Source organism: Mus caroli, chromosome 8, assembly GCF_900094665.2.
Source record: "Mus caroli chromosome 8, CAROLI_EIJ_v1.1, whole genome shotgun sequence".
NCBI lineage: Eukaryota > Metazoa > Chordata > Mammalia > Rodentia > Muridae > Mus > Mus caroli.
In genome coordinates this window covers 33,337,713-33,346,017 of record NC_034577.1, presented here as the reverse complement: position 1 = coordinate 33,346,017, position 8,305 = coordinate 33,337,713, and the positions used below count along the sequence as shown (strand labels likewise).

The 8,305-nt window shown below is 38.5% G+C and overlaps 1 pseudogene; it reads left to right on the top strand.

Moving 5' to 3' along the window:
- LOC110300214 overlaps positions 1-8,305 on the top strand; it is a 17,119-nt pseudogene that overhangs the window by 6,726 nt on the left and 2,088 nt on the right.

The window sequence follows — 8,305 nt, the reverse complement described above, 5'->3', positions numbered from 1 at the left end:
ACTAACCAGTACCCCGGAGCTCTTGTCTCTAGCTGCATATGTATGGAAAGATGGCCTAGTAGGCCATTACTGGAAAGAGAGGCCCATTGGACTTGCAAACTTTATATGCCCCAATATNGGGGAATGCCAGGGCCAATAGAATGTGAATGGGTGGGTAGGGAAGTGGGGAGGGTATGGGGGACTTTTGGGATAGCATTGGAAATGTAATTGAGGAAAATATGTAATAAAAAAATATTAAAAATTAAAAAAAAAGAAGAATCGGTTTGTTTCTTTTTGTGTTTAAATCAGGAACATTCATAGATTTTTATTGAACCTTTTAGTTTACAATATGAGTTAAAAGGAAGAGAGTTCTTTGTATTTCACCAGCGACAGTCACACATTTGAGATGTAAGTGGACTTACAGGAGGTTATATTTCTCAAAACTTGGTATTAAGTAAGCAAGCTATGAGGGTTTTAACTTTCCAGTGGAATCTTCCCTTGGAGTAGCAAGCTTTCATTAGTTGTGTACAGTTCAGAGCCATGTTTCTCTCATTGCTGATGTGTGTTGCTCCAAATTGCTGTTTCAATAAATATCTACTAATTCCATTTCAAAAAAAAAAAAAAATGTTCACATCAAAATTGGTCAAGACAAACCAAGAAGGAAAAGAGCTTAGGGGAAGACGTGAGAATCAGAGAGTAACTCAGTCTACACTCAGGAGTCCTGCAAAAACACTAACTAGAAGCCATAATATATATGCAGAGGACCTGGGACAGACCCAGGCAGGCCCTATGCATGTTGCATCAGTCTCTGAGTTCATATGACCTTTGCTTGATTGATTTAGAGAACCTTATTCTCCTGTGTATTCCATCCTCTCTGGCTCTTACACTTTTTCTGCCTCTTCCTTCTCCTCCTTCTCCTCCTTCTCCTCCTCCTCTTTCTCCTCCTTAACTGGTGTTCCCTGAGCTCTGAGGGAAAAAATTTCATGGAGACATAAAGGGATTTTTAGCTCAGTGTTCCCAGATCTATGTGTCTGTCTCTGTCTCTATGTCTCTATGTCTTCCCTGTGTCTGTGTCTCTCTTTGTGTCTCTGTCTGACTCACTATCTGTCTCTCTGTCTCTGTCTCTTTGTCTCTCTGTCTGTCTCACTATCTGTCTCTCTGTCTCTGTCTCTTTGTCTCTCTGTCTGTCTCTCTGTCCCTGTCTCTCTCTCTGTTTCTCTCTGTTTCTCTCTGTCTCTCTGTCTCTCTGTCTCTCTCTCTGTGTGTGTGTCTTTGTAATATCTGGCTCTATTTGTTCCTATTTTCTGTAGGAGGAAGCTTCTCTGATGGTGGTTGAATAAGATATCAATTGACAAGAATAGCAGAATATCATTAGGAGTCATTTTATTGATATTTTTTAAAGAACAGTAGTATTTTGTTTTAGGCTAACTAGTCTCTGGTTTGTGATCATCAAAGAAGTCCATCTCGAGGACAGGGTTTAAAAATAAGTTTTAATCCAGCCTCCTGTTCTTTGAGAAAATACATTTTATTGCCAATGGTTATCTGAGCTACTATTAAAAGGATGACAAAAGTCTTTCTTCTTGTTTTTAGCCTAGAATTCCCAATTCAATTAAATTTATAAGCAGTGATTAGTTACAGTCAGGGTTAACACCTTCACTGGGGAGTATAAATTCTTTAGACCATAAAGAAGATAATGTTTCATGGGCTGGAGCACTGGAGGCTAAAGAAAGGATGAGGCTGGGCAGAGAAAGTATGAGAACTCATGAAAGTTACAGTTCATCCTCTCTAGAACTAGAGCCACTGTTTCCTTTGTCCTCAAACTTAAGGACTACCTAGCAAAAGGTAAAGCATTTAACAAGCACACTCCAAGTACAATCTGCCATGATAAATTTTAATGAGAGTTGCTCCAGACTATATCTGACTCCCTATCCAAATAGCTTACCAAAGCGTTTCTTTCCAAGGTACACATTGTATCATACACTCACCTAATTCTTACCTCAAAGGTTCATGGTGTTTATCATCAACCATAGAATAGAACAATAAAAACAACAATGGCTGCCTACTGCAACATACCTTGGCCTCTGAAATATTCTCCACTTTTATCACTCTGTGTGTGTGTGTGTGTGTGTGTGTGTGTGTACACATACATGAATGTATATCATGTGTATGTGTCTGTCTATATGTGTATTTGTGTGTATGTCCATATGTGTAATGTTAACCCAGATCTCTAGAGAATCCCCATAAACCACCATCATCATTTCCCTCCTCGGCTTCATTGAACATCATTGGAGTCTCCCAGGCCTTCATTGTTCCCTTACAACCTATTTTCTACACAGAAGGTAAAATCACTTTTCTAAATCATGCACTTCCATCTTTCTTATTCAGGGCAGTTCTGTCCATGGACAATATGAGTTTACATTTGTCAACTATCCAGCCTTACCTCTTGTCATCATAGCTTCTTCTTAGCCCAAATACTCCTTCCTCTATCCTTGACCTGTTTTCATCACTTGAAACATTACTCATCCAGCACTTCATTGCCTCCAGTCAGGCTCCCTCTACAATTCCTTCTTCCCAAAGGTGCTGTTGTTAATTTACTCATCCCCGGTTCTGCCCGACCAAATAATCACTAGTGCCTAGTCTATTTTATTTTTACTTTATGACTTTAATATGTCTGAAACTATAACACATTTATCTTCTTGTTTTTCGTCTCTTTATCTAAAAAGGAAGTTTCCAGAAAGTAGAAAAGATAGTACTTTAATTTTCCACTCATTCTCAATACCCAGAAAATACTTGGTATGTATCTCATTAAATATTTATTGGGATGGATGAATGAATAGTTATTGTCAGGAACCTTGAAGCGTGCTGCTTTGATAGCATAATTACAGAATTGCCTCATCATCATTAAATTGGATATAGCAAATTAAAGACAGTCCCATTTAAAGGAAATGTATTTCATATGTAAGGCAAGTAGATTAACATAATGCTGCATGAGAGAAATTACCAAAGGAACGCACCAAGTTTCAGTCTCCTGTTAGAGAAATCTGTGGGTTTAAATTGTTTGACAAGTTGCTTGACATAACACATGCACAAGTATTTTAAAAACCCACCTGAGCATTTTTTTTCTCATTACATTTTAATCACCCAGAAGGGGATTTTTTTTTTTTTTTTTTTTTTTTTTAGTAATTTGAGCCCAATTCATTTTAAAGAATGAATTAGGATTCTTATTTAAAGAATCCACCCATTGTTCCCTAAATTGGCTGACTACATTCTCCAACTGGTCAATCAGTCAAGCGATTCCTCAGGCAGACTATTCTAGTGAAAAGAACACAGGACTAGGCATTAACAGGCTGGCACGGGCTCACATTATCCACGAGAATCCACACAAAACTGGATCACACAGGGCAGAGGATAGTGATTAGAACCACATGGCCCAATAAACACTTGCTGCTTATTTTCAGTAATGATCTACTTTTAAGTACCAGGTATCTAGATACTTTTATGTATGGTGTCTAATTGAATTGTTTCTCCCTCTCTTGGACATGACTTTGTCCCAAGTATATTCTAAATTGTTAAGTCATTACCGGAGCCAATTCTACAGTCATCTTCATGTTGGTGTGCACCTGAAAGGAAAGCAGGGTTCCATGCTGATAGCCTTGCGCCAAGCTCCCAGTTGGGGCAGTCTGTCCATGGATTCTGGCATTTCACTGACATTATCTTGCTGCCAAAACTTGGGCTTAGAAGACTTTCTGCACAGTTTTGTCTTTTGGGTTCTCATTAAAATGAGTCGCACATGTGGGGCCCAGCTTAGTGCCCAGCTCTGGTGGAGACCCTTAAATATTAATGTTTTTGCTTCCTCTGGTATACAGCCCTGCTCTTTGGAGCTTATTCCTCAAAAAATATATATTCTTTCCACAGGCACTTTAGGTCCCAGTGGATCATTCCATGGAGTACAGGTCTGGAGCAAGACGGACGAGTGGGTGTTAGGAAGAATAAATGCTACCATTTTTATAACCATTTCTGGCAACCAGGAGCTGTATCGTGCTCCAGATAAACTCATTACAAAAGCTCAGGTTCTGCTTGGTAAGCATTTTTTTAACTAAGCCTTTAGGATCATTTGATAAATATCCTTATACTTTTGTCAACTCATGGGCTTGGTTATCCTGGTACAGAAACTTCAGCCCCGATTCAGCCCACCTTTTTCCTTGCTAAACAGTCTTCATGATGAGCAAAAGATAGACTCATTCCTAATTCCTATTTCTAAACACAAAGCCTTTACATCTTCCTCTGAGTTAAATAAACATGTGTTTCTGTCTGTGCCTGAGGACATGCCTTACCTGTGTTTTGATTGTATTTAACCCAACATCTCTAGACTTTGACACCTTTCACTCAGCTACTCCAAAGCAGTGAAAGGAGACAAAACTCTCCTTACTTGGAGGGATGAGATAACAGGATTTTCCTCATTTTGAACTGAAGTAACCTTTGAAAGATTAGCCCCTATCTTTTGACAGAGGAAATAAGATTTGTTTGCCATTTATGGTAAATAAAGATGAAAAAAAAAATGATTGTGGCATCATCCTGCAGAAGGCATGATAATCTGCAGCATTCACAAAGATTTCTTTCTAAAGGCATCTGGAAGTAATTCAAGAATGCCATGTAGAAATTAAATATTAAACTCTGATTAAATGCTATTTCTACCTAAGTTGTAACTGGTAACCACACCTAGGACAGTGACTTTCGTTTTCCCTCAGCAGTCACTGAGTGATACCTAGACACTCCAACTAAGCATTTTATAGTAACTATTCAAAAGGACTTTCAGAGTCCTCACTAAAACCACATTGATGGGCATTGAATACAAACCTACCACAATAGCCCATTGTGAGTGGCATGGATGTATCTGTAGTCCTGGATACATACCTGCAGTTTCTATTTTATCGCATAGTTTTAAACTCTGACATGGTAATCAAATATAAGCCTTGTAACATAATATTTTTACCTAGAATGACACTGTTGGACCTATCATGCCCCACCCCCCCACTCTCTCTCTCTGGGGAGGGGGGGTTTCGAGACAGGTTTCCTCTGTATAGCCCTGGCTGTCCTAGAACTCACTCTGTAGACCAGGCTGGCCTCAAACTCAGAGATCTGCCTGTTTCTGTCTCCCAAGTGCTGGGATTAAAGGCATGTGCCACCACTGCACAACTTTTTTTTAGTTTTGTTTTTTTTGGGGGGGGTCTTGCTGAACAATTTTCTTCCTTTATAAAAAATTCTAGACTACATTTCTCCTAAGAATGCCCTCCTATTTTAATTAGCAAACTATAGTAATTTCTTCCTGCCCAGTCTTCCTGTCTTATTTGAGCTGTACTAACTGGTTTGATGCTGTTGTCACAGGAATGATATTTGGTTCTGCCCTGTCACATGGATTGTATCTTGTCTCCATGTGAAAGCCACATCTATTTTTCTTTATGTTCATAAGTAAGCCAATTAGGAGGTAAGATGAATAAACTATCACTACATACAGGAAAGGAAACTGCAAACTGCTTACTTAAGCTTAAGCACCAGCAAATGAACCGAGAGGAACTCCTGATTACACCAGAAGGTGGGGTGACACTGGAACAATTGGCAGGAATCCCTGAGAGTGTAAATACTCTAATTTTGTACCTGGCCTAAATATGTCACAAGCGATCTACCTCTCACACTTGAAGCACCACTCTGTCTAACTGTGGAATAGAGTGGGTTGCATTTGAAGTCAAGTTTTAAAATAAAACTTTCTAAAATTCCTTAAGGCTCTGCCTTTTCACAGTACATAGGAGCCACGTTCTTTTATTCTGTGAACTTCTGTGCTGAGTACACGTTAAGAAAGAGACTCGTTGTTTTTCTAAGGTGTCTTCAGTTCAAGTTTAAGTTGATAAGGATTAGGTCAGGCCAATTGTCTTCTCCCTACCTAGAAGTTGAGAAATAGGAATGGATCTGTCACATCATCTTCCTGCAGATGACTTTCACATGCATTCGCTCTATCAGAACTATAAAATACCAAGAGAAAAGTGTGTACAGTGGCAAGCAGTTGTTGCACATGGTGTTTTCCAAATTCTCACTATGCTGGTATAGTTCAGCATATTACGTTTATATTTGTTGGGTCTTCTTTTCTGAAACCTGCATCAGATGTTAGCAATGAGTGTCTGGGGCATCTATCCTCTTTCCCTCTGAGTATATTTGTATATATCCAGACATGAGACAATTCTGTTAAACTCAATATAGAAGTCTACTTTTTACCACTGAAGTTCTTCCCATATAAGTTTATGTAATTTTTAATTCACTAAATTATTAGATTTTTAAAAAATCTCTTATATAATTTTTATCCTTAAGTTTCCTCATATAGATATCATTATAGGCCATTTCACTCATATATTATCTTGGGAATAGCTTCTATTTGGAGCCTAATGTTAGGTAAACTCTACATTTCAAACACTACAAAAAATAGCAGCCCCTATTATCAATAAATATTTAATAATTGTTATGTGCATGACTGTACAAATTATTGAATGCTTGCACAGTATGATAGAAAAATAAACTATGCTATATCACTTAATGTAAGATTGCTGGTTCTTAAAATCCCTAATATTTCTATTTCCTAATGCTTTTTGCCCTAAGATATCCAGAATATATTCTCTCTCAACTAAATCAACAATGCAGTGATATTTACCAGTATCAAAAAATATCTGCTACTGCAATAGACAGTTAAAAATGTTGACATATTAGGTCCCCTAAACCAGAATTAATCTTACCTTAAATACTCTGATTCATCAGGACTTCAGAACCTCTCTGTCTTTTCACCCTTTAACCAAGCCCCAAGATTGAGGCTATTATGGTGTTGTGTAGAATCTAGAATGTCTGCTGTTTATAAGAGGGCTCAGGCCTGAGGCTTCTCCAGGTCCTCCTGTGTGCCTACCCAGACCACTATACAATGGGACTGTGGCTGCACACATTGCTTGTGTAGGTGCAGCTCAACAGCAGCCATGAATTTGGGTAAGTTTTCCATTTAGTTTTGTAAGGTCAGGTTTCTTTAGGACATCTGCTGTCTTGTTCAATATGTAGTATCTGTTGCATCCATAAGAGGCAAATTATGTAATACTTTAAAGAGTTTCCAAAGCCATGAACAGAACAAAGAAGAAAAAAGACAGTTAAGCAGTGTGGACTTCAGAGTAAAGCCATTACGAGGTTTCAAAGGTGACTGAGGAAGACCTCAATGTGAAGAGGCCATTTAAGCAAAGAGTTATTCTCAATTATCATTCATTATCAGCAAAGCAATGCTAAGCCAGACACAATGATGGGCGTGGGGCATTGCCACAATAGTATAGGCAAGTTCTTAAAAGTTTTTTCAGTCTCTAGTGTAAGTGTAGAACTGATTTTCTTTTTCTTTTTTTTTTTTAAGAATCAGAAAACTATTTACTGAGAAAAGAGTCTCTGATATATGAATTATTCAAAATCTTTCACATATGTGTATGAAATCTTCAGAGAATTACATAAAAGAAAATAAAACCCATAATAGTTAATGCTGTAGAAGCATAAAGGTTCATAGTCTGAATTATAACATAATTTCACTCCATTTTGATCAGACTACAATAAGGAAGCTTGAGGGGCCCATGATGATTTTACTGAGATTCCACACAATTATTCCTTGTGAAATTTTTTTAATTGGGTATTTATTTCATTTACATTTCCAATGCTATTCCTAAAGTCCCTACACTCTCCCCCACCTACTCCCACTTCTTGGGCCTGCCATTCCCCTTTACTGAGGCATATAAAGGTTGCACTACTAATGGGCCTCTCTTTCCACTGATGGCCGAGTAGGCCATTTTCTTTTTTTTCTTTTTTTTTTTTAATTTTTTTATTACGTATTTTCCTCAATTCCTGTCCCAATAGCTGTCTGCCTCTGTGGTGCACACTCTCACCTGTGCAGACTAAGTTCCTAAGTTCGGTGGAGTCCCGGCACCAAGATGGTGCTCCCTTCTCCTCTGATGTGAACATTTTTAATCTAGTTTTATTTCATGGTTTTTGCTGTTATCTCTTAGAAGCCTGTTCTTGTCTAATGAGAAACAGAAAGGGAGTGGACCTAGGTGGTAGGAGAATGTCTTAGTCAGGGTTTCTACTCCTGCACAAACATGATGACCAAGAAGCAAGTTGGGGAGGAAAGGGTTTATTCAGCTTACACTTCCACACTGCTGTTCATCACCAAGGAAGTCAGGACTGGAACTCAAACAGGTCAGAAAGCAGGAGCTGATGCAGAGGCCATGGAGGGATGTTCTTTACTGGCTTGCTTCCCCTGGCTTGC